General features: G+C 39.7%; 1 pseudogene; it reads right to left on the bottom strand.

Annotated features, from left to right (window-relative positions):
• Positions 1 to 8,966, bottom strand: part of LOC112071188 (protein SSUH2 homolog) — a 22,820-nt pseudogene extending 13,854 nt beyond the window's left edge.
• Positions 8,967 to 11,700: the final 2,734 nt, after the last annotated feature.

Genomic DNA, 11,700 nt, shown 5'->3' with positions numbered 1-11,700 from the left:
CACCTCCCGTGTTCCACGGAAATTTGCATATGAAAACCATAACTGGCAAGTAGATCGGGTAGCATTCCGCATGAGGCATTCCACATGAGAAAGGTTGCCAACTCCTCGTGTAGCCTATTTCCGACAACTCAGGAGTGTAACGGCAGAATCTGCGAAAGCCAGCAGGAGTGGGAAGAGAATATAATTGACCAGGTTAAGTTTTTTTTCTTTCTGGTTATCTAGATCTCTGGTGCCCTCTGAGGCATTGTCTTATTTCATCAACCGTAAGCTGAATGCGTATAGTTTCATTTTATTTAAAACACATAGAGCGTGTCTATATGGAGAAATATACTTAAGAAATTTGACCAATCACTTGTCGAAAGAACAGACGACTTTCGGTCAACCCATATTTTTTTTTTGTAGGGACAGTCCTACTTTCCACTATATTTACAGTTATGAAGTACAGACAACTTTCTGATAATGCATTGGATTGGTGGGACTGTGACAGTTGATGTGCTTTGTTACAGGTATGTGTGTTTTTACATTTGTGCTCCTTAACTAAAACTAAAGCTTCTTTCAATCAAGTACTGGTGACTCACTCCTGATACATGCATGGACTGTTGTGAATGAAGGAATGTTTACCAAAACACAGGAACAATATACTTAAATACATGTAATTTTGCCCTTGAAACATTTAATGGAAATACTGTGGAATTCCATTCATTCCTGTGCAGGACTGCTCCTACTGGGGAGTACCAATATGGCCGACCRGTGGCTWCAAAGCCTGGCCAAAACATTACATCAGAAATCCAGGGTTTGTATACATCATTGGTTACAAAGGAACACTATTACTTGTAGTTGAAATTCTCCGGTCCAACAGATTCAGCTAAGGAGTCAAAAACATCCACTCTGCACCTTTACTCTACTCACTCACAGGTAGGTGCCTCTGAGAAAACTACTGCCTTCACAATAAAAGTTGCCAGGGTACAAACAATAACAGTGCCTCAATACATTACGCAAAAAATAAAAGTCATATCAAAAGTAAGGCTACAGTACTAATGGACAGAGACAGAGCAACAGTCCCCTACCAGATTTAATCAAGGGAGACCATTAACTGTGTATTGCTTCAGAATGTTACTATGGGGGTTATATGGCCTRTAGTTATGGTCTTTAGATGAAGTTTATCTTCTCCACTGAACCACATTGGAAAATTGATRGAGCATTGTTGACACAGCAATAGTTCCATATGGTAGTCTAGGCTACTGCTCCATGTCCCATAAACTGACCCTAACATTGATACGATGCTACAAATGTAGGATCCTAATTTGATCACCAAATGAAATACAGAAATATATCATTTACATAAGTATTCATACCCCTAAGCAACTTCAGTGTAGAKTTGGCCTTGTGTTTTAGGTTATTGTCCTGTTGAAAGGTGGTTTCATTTCCCAGTGTCTGGTGGAAAACAGACTGAACCAGGTTTTCCTCTAGGATTTTGCCTGTGCTTAGCTCCATTCCGTTTCTTTTTTATTCTGAAAAACTCCCCAGTCTAACGATTACACGCATACCCATAACATGATACAGCCACCACTATGCTTGAAAATATGGAGAGTGATACTCAGTAATGTGTTGTATTAGATTTGCCCCAAATATTACACTTTGTATTTAGGACAAAAAGTCAATTGCTTTGCCAATTTTTTTATGCATTATTACTTTAGTGCCTTGTTGCAAACAGGATGCATGTTTTGGAATATTTKTATTCTGTACAGTCTTCCTTATTTTCCCTCTGTCAATTAGGTTAGTATTGTGGAGTTACTACCATTTTTGATGGGAGACTCAGAGGAGTGTAAATGCTTATTTTAGGCTGGATCATGTTGTATGTTTAATTCTGTAATGTATTGATTGTTGCTGCCTTCTTGACCAGGTCTCCCTTGAAAAAGAGACTATTGCTCTCAATGGGCTTTTCCTGGTTAAATAAAAAGAATGATGAAATCCCCGAGCAGTTTCCTTCCTCTCCGGCAACTGAGTTAGGAAGGACGCCTGTATCGTTGTAGTGATTAGGTGTATTGATACACCATCCAAAGTGTAATTAATAACTTCACCATGCTCAAAGAGATATTCAATGTCTCCTTTTTTTCACCAACAGGTGCCCTTCTTTGCGAGGCATTYGAAAACCTCCCTGATATTTGTGTTTGAAATTCACTGCTCGACTGAGGAACCTTACAGATAATTCTATGTGTGGGGTACAGAGATGAGGTCATTCAAAAATCATGCTTAACACTTTTATTGCACACAGAGAGACTCATTGGATGACTTGTTAAGCACATTTTTACTCCTGAACTTATCCAAACGAGCTTCAATGCCATACAACACTCCTTCCGTGGCCTCCAACTGCTCTTAAACGCTAGTAAAATCAAATGCATGCTTTTCAACCGTTCACTGCCCGCACCCGCCCGCCCGACTAGCATCACCACCCTGGACGGTTCCGACCTAGAATATGTGGACAACTATAAATACCTAGKTGTCTGGCTAGACTGTAAACTCTCCTTCCAGACTCACATTAAACATCTCCAATCCAAAATCAAATCGGCTTCCTATTTCGCAACAAAGCCTCCTTCACTCACGCTGCCAAACATACCCTCGTAAAACTGACTATCCTACCAATCCTTGACTTCGGCGATGTCATCTACAAAGCTTCACAAACACTTCTACTCCAGCAAACTGGATGCAGTCTATCAGTGCCATCCGTTTTGTCACCAAAGCCCCATATACCACCCACCACTGCGACCTGTATGCTCTAGTCGGCTGGCCCTCGCTACATATTCGTCGCCAGACCACTGGCTCCAGGTCATCTTATAAGTCTATGCTAGTTTAAGCTCCGCCTTATCTCAGTTCATTGGTCACGATAACACCACCCGTAACACACGTTCCAGCAGGTATATCTCACTGATCATCCCCAAAGCCAACACCGTTTTGGCCGCCTTTCCTTCAGTTCTTCTGCGCCAATGACTGGACGAATAGCAAAATAAATAAATAATAATAATTAAAAAATATATTTAAAAAAATATTTAAAAATAGCTGAAGTTGTAAACTTTTATTTCCCTCACCAACTTTAAACATCAACTATCTGAGCAGCTAACCGATCGCTGCAGCTGTACATAGTCCATCTGTAAATAGCCCACCCAATCTACCTACCTCATCCCCATACTGTTTTTATTTTATTTTAACCTTTCTGCTCTTTGCACACCAGTATCTCTACTTTGACAAATTTTTTTTTTTTTCTCCATCATTCTGTCATTTTATCACGCTAGGGTTAATTGGCTAAATGGCTACTACATTATTCCGCGCCTTTGGCCTATTATATTGAACTCCCTAATTGCAAAATAATCTCTATGAAAACGGTTGGAGACGTTTTATCTCCCTCACAACTTTATAAACCATCTGCTATCCGGAGCAGCTAAACCGATCGCTGCAGCTGTACATAGTTCCATCGGTATATAGCCCACCCCAATACCATACCTCACCCCCCAATGCTTTTATTTATTTACTTTTCTGCTCTTGTTGCCACACCAGTTATCTACTACGTTGCACATGATATCTGATGATTTATCACTTCGTGTTATCTGCTAAATTGTAATATTTCGATTTGATTGGCCTACCTCTCATGCCCTTTTTGCACACCATGTTATATAGATTCTCTTCCTCTTTTTTCCTACCGTAGTTGACTCTGGTTTTTGTTTACTCCATGGTTGTGCAACTGTGGTTGTTGTTCGTGTCACACTGCTATTGTCACGACTTCCGCCAAAGTCGGCCCTTCTCCTTGTCGGGGTGTGTTTCGGTGGTCAGTCACCGGCTTTCTAGCACCATCGATCCATTTTTCAGTTTCGTTTTGTTTTGTCTGTATTATACAACACCTGGTTTCAATCCCCCATCATGTCTCCTATTTAAATTTCTGGCTTTCTTTAATGTTTGATTGTCCGTGATGTCTTGTGTGTTTATGTGTGTGTTTACTTTATGTGTTATTATCTTGTGGAACTTTTGCTATATTTTGAGTAAAAACACTGTGGGTCGCTCAACCCTGTGTCCTGCGCTTGATCCGATAATTCTCCGCACACAACCCTGACAGCTATGCTTTATCTTGGCCAGGTCGCAGTTGCAAATGAGAACTTGTTCAACTTAGCCTACCTGGTTAAATAAAGGTGAAAATAAAAAAATTTAAAAAATGCCTCTTTGCACCACACTGTATAATAGACTGTCTTTTTCCTACTGTGTCATTGACTTGTTTATTGTGTTTATTGGCTTGTATTATTCGTTACATCCAGTGTAGTTCTTTGTGTTGTTGTCTGTGTCACAGTGCTGCTTTATCTTTGTGGCTAGGGCATACGCCCCCAGTTTGCAAATGAGGAAACTTCGTTTCTTCACACTATAGCCTAACCCTGGGTTCAGCATAAGATCAGAAATATCACATAATCAGCACAACCTGGCAAGCGCCACATTACACTGCAACAGGGGGACTAGTCGGGAACCCCGGTCACCTTTTTCTACGGGCACATCACCATCCAAGGATCACTTTCGACAAGCTCCTGGGCTAAGCGCGTATACGACGACCGAAAAACAGATAAATTTCGCAAAAAAGCCACACCAAGCCACCCGCGAGGAAGCCGCGCCCGCCGCCGGAGCCACGAGCACGCCGCGCGCACCAGAAAAGCCGGGCACCCACACGCCAAGCGACCACCCGAAAGATTTAAACAAGCCCGGATATCCACTTCAAGACATTGCAAGCTTTGAATTTTTTATTAATTTGTGTAAAAAAAATGTTCGAAAACATAATTCCACATTGCATTATGGGGTATTGTGTGTAGGCCAGTGACAGAAAAGATCTCGAATCAACTTTAAATTCAGGCTGTAACACAACAAAATGTGGAAAAAGTCAAGGCGTGTGAATACTTTCTGAAGGCCCTGCATGGTGCATAGATGCTCTGAGTGACCGTAATAAAAACAGCATGCTGGATCATGATCCGTAGGGCCGCAGCTTACGTGTGCAGCTGTCACGGTCATGGAATTTGATATATATTTTCTCAACTGCCAGTGACATGATACTGTTGTGTGGAAGGGGCCGAGGTGCGTGTGGAGACCTGTTTATACGGTCTATGGAGGAGACGAATACCATAGTCCCCAATGATGAAATCTCTTCCCTTTCTCTAACTTCAGAACTTTGGTCTATAGTGTTAGTCACATGCAATAACTCAGACAGCACAGGCCCGATCTTGACCAAACTTGGGTGAATGATGACGCCGTGCCATAGAAATATGTCATTTGCAAAATTGCACTGGTTGGGCGCGAGCTACAGTCATTAACTGACATTTTTGTGAGTCACACCAGATCGGAAGAGGTGAAGCGAGAGGGATAACCGGGCCCAAATGTCTGTCTACTCCAGTAAGTGGAGTTTTTTTCTTTGGCACATGAGTACAGGGGGTGGATTAGCCAAAGATACTGACTACAGCTCTCGACATTCAGGGCCTTCTGCTGGCCCGACAACTGCCGAGCTCACCAGCCCAGTTAATCAAGCTTTCATATGGACTGTATTTTTTCTCCATATCAGACTACATAGCGATGTAGTTATTAGCAAAGAAAGCCTACACTATGCTGGTTTCTTGTTAAGCCATGAACATTATTTACACGAATCACATGTTGGTTAAATAAAAAATGAATATTGCAATGATTATATTCTGTAGTCTAGGCCTATATCATYGTTTAAAACCCAGATGAATTACAGAAGCTGTTCATGAGCTATGTCGTTTAATTACCAGCTGAATTACAACAGTCAGGTGGGCAAGAGCGTGAAACTTATTATTATTGTGCAGAAAGAAATATGCTGTAATAAGCCCAGTCACTGYRCAACATTCCTAAATGCAATCTTGGGAAAATACAACAGTTGTGATGGCAATAATTGAAAAGTGTGTGATCCCAGTTTTTCAGTGAGGTATGATTTATTTTCAGTGATGGAAAAAGTACCCAATTGTCATACTTGAGTAAAAGTGAAGATACCTTAATAGAAAATGACTCAAGTAAAAGTCACCCAGTAAAATACTACTTGAGTAAAAATCTAAAAGTATTTGGTTCTAAATATACTTAAGTATCAAAATAATAATTTCAAATTCCTTGTATTAAGCAAAGCAGAAGGCAACATTTTCTTGTTTTTAAAATCTATGGATAGCCAGGGGCACACTCCAACATTATTTACAAAAGATACATTTGTGTTTAGTGAGTCCGCCAGATCAGAGGCAGTAGGGATGACCAGGGATGTTCTCTTGATAAGTGTGTGAATTGGACCATTTTCCAGTCCTGCTAAACATTCAAAATATATCGCGTACTTTTGGGTGTCAGGGAAAATGTATGGAGTAAAAAGTACATTCTTTTCTTTAGGAATGTAGTGAAGTAAAAGTTGTTAAAAAATATTAATAGTAAAGTAAAGTACAGATACCCCAAAAATCTACTTAAGTAGTACTTTAAAGTTGTTTTACTTAAGTACTTTACACCACTGTTTACTTCTCAACTCAAATTTTTTCGCAATTGGCAGAATTGTACAATCTTGAGTGTCTGGCATGACAAGAAAAACAAAGTAAATGGCAAATTTACCTCAATGTCAAACCCAGGATTGGTACCCAGGCTAACTGCCTTCCATTTTTCAATACATTTATTTTAAATTGTTAGAGCGGCCACTTGAAAATCTGGTCAATTTAATCGATAATCTGTGGTCTGTCGTGGCAGAATCAGATTTAGCTAAGTAACATAGATAGATAAGATGTTATTTTCATCATATGGTGCCCTTTGGAATATAGAGTTGGCAGTGCATTTTCCCCTTCTGTGATAGGGCTTASTAACTTGGGGCCAGAGAGGGGAGAGGTCAGGCTTGTCTTCATAAGTCAATGTATCTGTAACTATTCTTAAATCATGTGACGGGATGGCGTTATTAATGGGGAACCAGTTAGTTCTCTCATACAATGTCTGTAAAGGATTCTTTGTAAGTTGAAAGGGSTGTATCTTKGCTATAAATGAAACTAAGAATTGTTTTGTAAGCACTCAGAGAATTCATTTATAGACACTGAATTGATCTGAGAGTCAAAAAAGGGCTTTGGTGAAGCTTATATATATATATATATATATATATGCATATTACAAATGTACTTTATAATATAACTCTGACTTGTGTGTGGTTGTCGCTCTCTCTTTATTGAGTAATACAGGAAATTACCACGACAGGTCACACAGATTATATGATGGTTAATTAAGCAATAAGGCCTGAGGAGGTGTGGTATATGTTCAACAGCTAAGGGCTGTTCTTACTCACGATGAAACGCAGAGTACCTGGACACAGCCCTTAGCCGTGGTATATTGGCCATATACTGTATCACAAACCCCCGAGGTGCCTTATTGCTATTAGAAACTGGTTACCAATGTAATTAGAGCAGTAAAAAGACATGTTTTGTAATAGCCGTGGTATAAGGTCTGTTCTAAACTGGGTTTTTTGAGTCCTGAATGCTGATTGTTTGTAAGTTGCTCTGGATAAGAGCGTCTGCTAAATGACTTAAATGTAAATGTAAATGTAATGATTGGCTGACAGTCGTGGCATATCAGACCATATCAGACCATATACCACGGGTATAACAAAACGTTTATTTTACTGCTCTAATTACGTTGGTAACCAGTTGATAATAGCAATAAGGTGTTGTGCCTAAGAACATACCTTAGCTGTGGTATATTGGCCATATACCAGTGGTGTAAAGTACTTAAGTAATACTTAAAAGTATTTTAACTTAAGTAGTTTTGGGGAGTATTTATATTTTTTGACAACTTTTACTTGACTAAATTTCTAAAGAAAATAATGTACTTTTTATTCCATACATTTTCCATGACAACCAAAGATTTTGACAGGAAAATGGTCCATTTATCAAGAGAACATCCCTGGTCATCCCTACTGCTTATGATCTGGCGGACTCATCGAACACAAATGCTTCATTTCTAAATGATGTCTGAGTGTTGGTGTGCCTCTGGCAATCCATCAATCAAACAAGACAAGAAACATGTGCCATCTGGTTTGTTTAAATATGAGGAATTTTAAATGATTTATAATTTTGACATTGTAGTAATTCACTTGTACTTTTCACTTGAGTCATTTTCTAGTAAGGTATCTTTACTTTTACTTAAGTATGAGCTTTACTTTTACTTAAGTATGAGAATTTAGTACTTTTTACATCACTGACAAATACCACACACCCTCGTGCTTATTGCTTAAATATATCACGGCTTTCAGAATTCAGGACTCGAACCATCCAGTTTATAATCAGTAAAAGTTAATTAAATTAAAATAATAAATGATAAGCAGTAATGGACAGCTACTACCATCATATAACTTGTATTAATTGTTTAATTCTGTGTTAAAGCACTCAACTCACATAATACAAGTCTACTTTTACTGGAGAAAAAAAAAAAATCACGAAAACCATTTTACATATATATATTTTTTTTATAATCGATTAAAAAAAGCGGAAACAGCCTCAAATAGCACTAGTCTCTCAGCACTATGGAGTACAACACTTGACGTATTTCTAAAAGCATAGACTGGTTGGTTGGGCACTTCTAAATAAATACATGAATTCAAAGAGGTGTAGAGTCTTCACCGATTTCGCTCTTTCAAGCCTTTGAAATATGACACTTCCTCTAACTCGGGAATTTTGGTCTGCAGTGTGTGCTTTAGTAATAAACAATCCACACGCACCCTACTCACCCAAAGCATTTTTTGGGTTTGTTATAAATAGTACATTTTAGACAGATGCATTTTAAAACACTTACCTTGGCCCTCATGAGGATTGAGCATCGTAAGAAATGAAATTAAACGAACGAGATGATAGAATAGTAGCGGCTCACTCCTCCACTACCGCCAGACTGTCGACTCTCTCTTTACCACCACCAACACCAGAGCTCTTAAAGCTTTTCCTCAACACACTGAAGTGGTGCCAAACGTCGTCACATTCCGTTGTAGAGAAGGCGGGTCTGGTGCCAAACGTCATGTCACATTCCGTTGTAGAGATGGCATTGGCAACGTTCCAAAATTGCTTTTGGACTGAAATTACTGTTGAAATGGATAGTTACTCATGTATAGAAGGGTGTTGAAAAGGAAAGGTTACTGTTGAATAGAATAAACCTACCAAAGAATGTTGAAATTGAAAGCAATATTTTCTTCCAAGAAAAATAAAGCTGTGCTAATCAAAACGGATCAGCAGGACAGGTTGAGACAAGACACAATAATGTCAGACCTGACCTACGGCACATATTTTAAAAGGGCACATGACTGGATATAATTATTATTGTTTTAAATGATCCGGGCACACATTTGGTTCAGTGTTGCCAACTTAGCGACTTTGTCGTAAATAAATCAATTTAAACATTTTAAAAAATAGGACAGCCAATAGCTACTTTCCTTACTGAGGAGTTGGCAACACTGATTTGGTTGACTCATAAGACCTTCGCCTCCCGAGTCCGTACGGGAGTTGCAGCGATGGGACAAGACTAACTACCAATTTGATATCACGAAGTTGTGTTATTTCATAGTTTATGTCTTCACTATTATTCTACAATGTAGAAAATTGTTTAAAAAAAATAAAGAAAACCCCTTGAATGTGTAGGTGTGTCCAAACGTTTGACTGGTACTGTATCTAGCTTGGTTCTAGAAGGCTACAGTAGGCTTGTATTGCAGTAATGTTACAGTAGCTAGCTAAGTTACACTTTTACCGAATGGCTAGCTAGTTGTGCTTAGAAATTGATAAATGAACATGTGTGAAAGGCTGCGTCAATCAAATCTGGTATCAGGATAAAATGTGATTCAAAGTCACCGAATATACTTTAAGTATTTTTATTTAACATAAGCTCAGAATGGTAAATGCAATTTTCGTATATACGGGTTCACTGTATCACCACGCAGGGTAAAGCAGAGAACTGACTGAAATAGTACAGACATCTTCTTTTATACTGTTCCAGAGTTAGTTCCAACTTTAGAGTTGGCCTGTCACAGTAGAGGCTTAACGTGGTTTAAACTTGCTAGCCTATCGGTGGTGTCCAGTCACAGCACTCAGGATTGAAATGTCCGGAATGGTTCTTGTGAAGATTGAGCTGATTTGTTGGTTTCTACTCATTCCTCCGTTCCTGTTTTCTTGTTATTCAGCATTTTTCCATCTTGTCTCAACCTTGTGGTTTGCACAGTCGACACCCTAGATTAACAACAGCTTTTCTGCAGTCACACTATGTTTTGTGATTAACATGTCCTACTTCTATAAGGCATATATTTATGTTAAAAGAGAACAAAACCATCCTTTACAATCCCCCTTTTTACACCCCTCGCGGGTGTAAATACTAAGAAAAAGATACCATCACGTTCAATGATCGAGACACACATACTAGGTTGTAGTTAAACCCGGGAACTTAACATTTAAAGACCATTCAGAACACAGCTCTTTTTTATTGGTGTTTTTATGATTCCCCCTTTTTATGATTCCCCCTTTTGACACCCGCAAGCGCAAAAACAACATTATTGATATTAGAAAACACACAGAGTATATTTGTAGAAAACATTAAAACCATCTGGTCCTCCCTACTACACCTATCTTGTACCAGGTGGGCTCCTTGCCACCCAGGATCTTTAAACCTTCACATAAGGGAGGACAAGTTCTTACAAGTATGTTAGTTACATTAAGCTACTAATTATCAACTTTTTCATTCCATAACCTCACCCACAGCGAACCAAGGATCATCCTCAGTCAGCCCCATTTTTCTCCGGAAGTTAGACTCAGTGTCAGCGTCCCCTTCCGGAGTCTCAAGCAATGGCATCATACCTGAAGCCCGCACCACATCTGTAATAGATTTCTTCAAACAGGCTATGATGCAAGCGGCACAGCACATCAGCATAAGGAATACAACAATGAGRGTCAGAAATCCAGTAACCATCAATGCAGTATACTTACCGAACCAGCCACCCAGCCAGGAGAACAGTCCCCCCTCCTCCACTCCAGCCAAGCCCTTCATTTCCACTGATAGTTTATCTAGACTACTTAGAGCTTTTGAAATTCTCCCATCAGGGCTGGTGTTATTAGGGATGAAAGTACAGCATTGTTCCCCAAACATTTTACAGACCCCTCCCTGACTGGCAAGGAGCATGTCCAAAGCTAGCCTATTCTGTCTGGCAGTTCTAGAGGTAGCCTCCCATTGTTCAGCCATCCCCTTAAGTGCGGTGTGGTGTAGTTAACTCATTGTTGATTATAGTAAATATAATTGATTCAGGCAGTTTGCTTAGCATCAACAATAGCTGGGCCAATAATGGGCAACAAATGCCACAGACCATCATTCCGGTTTAGTGCCTGGAATTCGTGCCTAGAGCAAAAGGGTGTGTTGCCAGAACAGGTCTAGCATGCCCACAGATAACACGATTTAACTGACATTTTTGTGAAGTCCAGCACCAGATCGGAAGAGGTGAAGCGAGAGGGATATACCGGCCCAAAGATGTCTTCTACTGCCACCCAGTAAGTGGAGTTTTTTTTCTGTTTGGCACATGAGACAGGGGTGGATAAGCCGAAAGATACTGACTAACGCTCTCGACTTCAGGGCCTTCTGCCTTGCCGCGACAACTGCGCGCTCACCAGCCCAGTTAATCAAAGCTTTCATATGGAC

Source organism: Salvelinus sp. IW2-2015, unplaced genomic scaffold, assembly GCF_002910315.2.
Source record: "Salvelinus sp. IW2-2015 unplaced genomic scaffold, ASM291031v2 Un_scaffold1541, whole genome shotgun sequence".
Lineage (NCBI taxonomy): Eukaryota > Metazoa > Chordata > Actinopteri > Salmoniformes > Salmonidae > Salvelinus > Salvelinus sp. IW2-2015.
The sequence above is the reverse complement of the archived record's forward strand: the minus strand, read 5'-3'. Positions and strand labels throughout refer to the sequence as shown.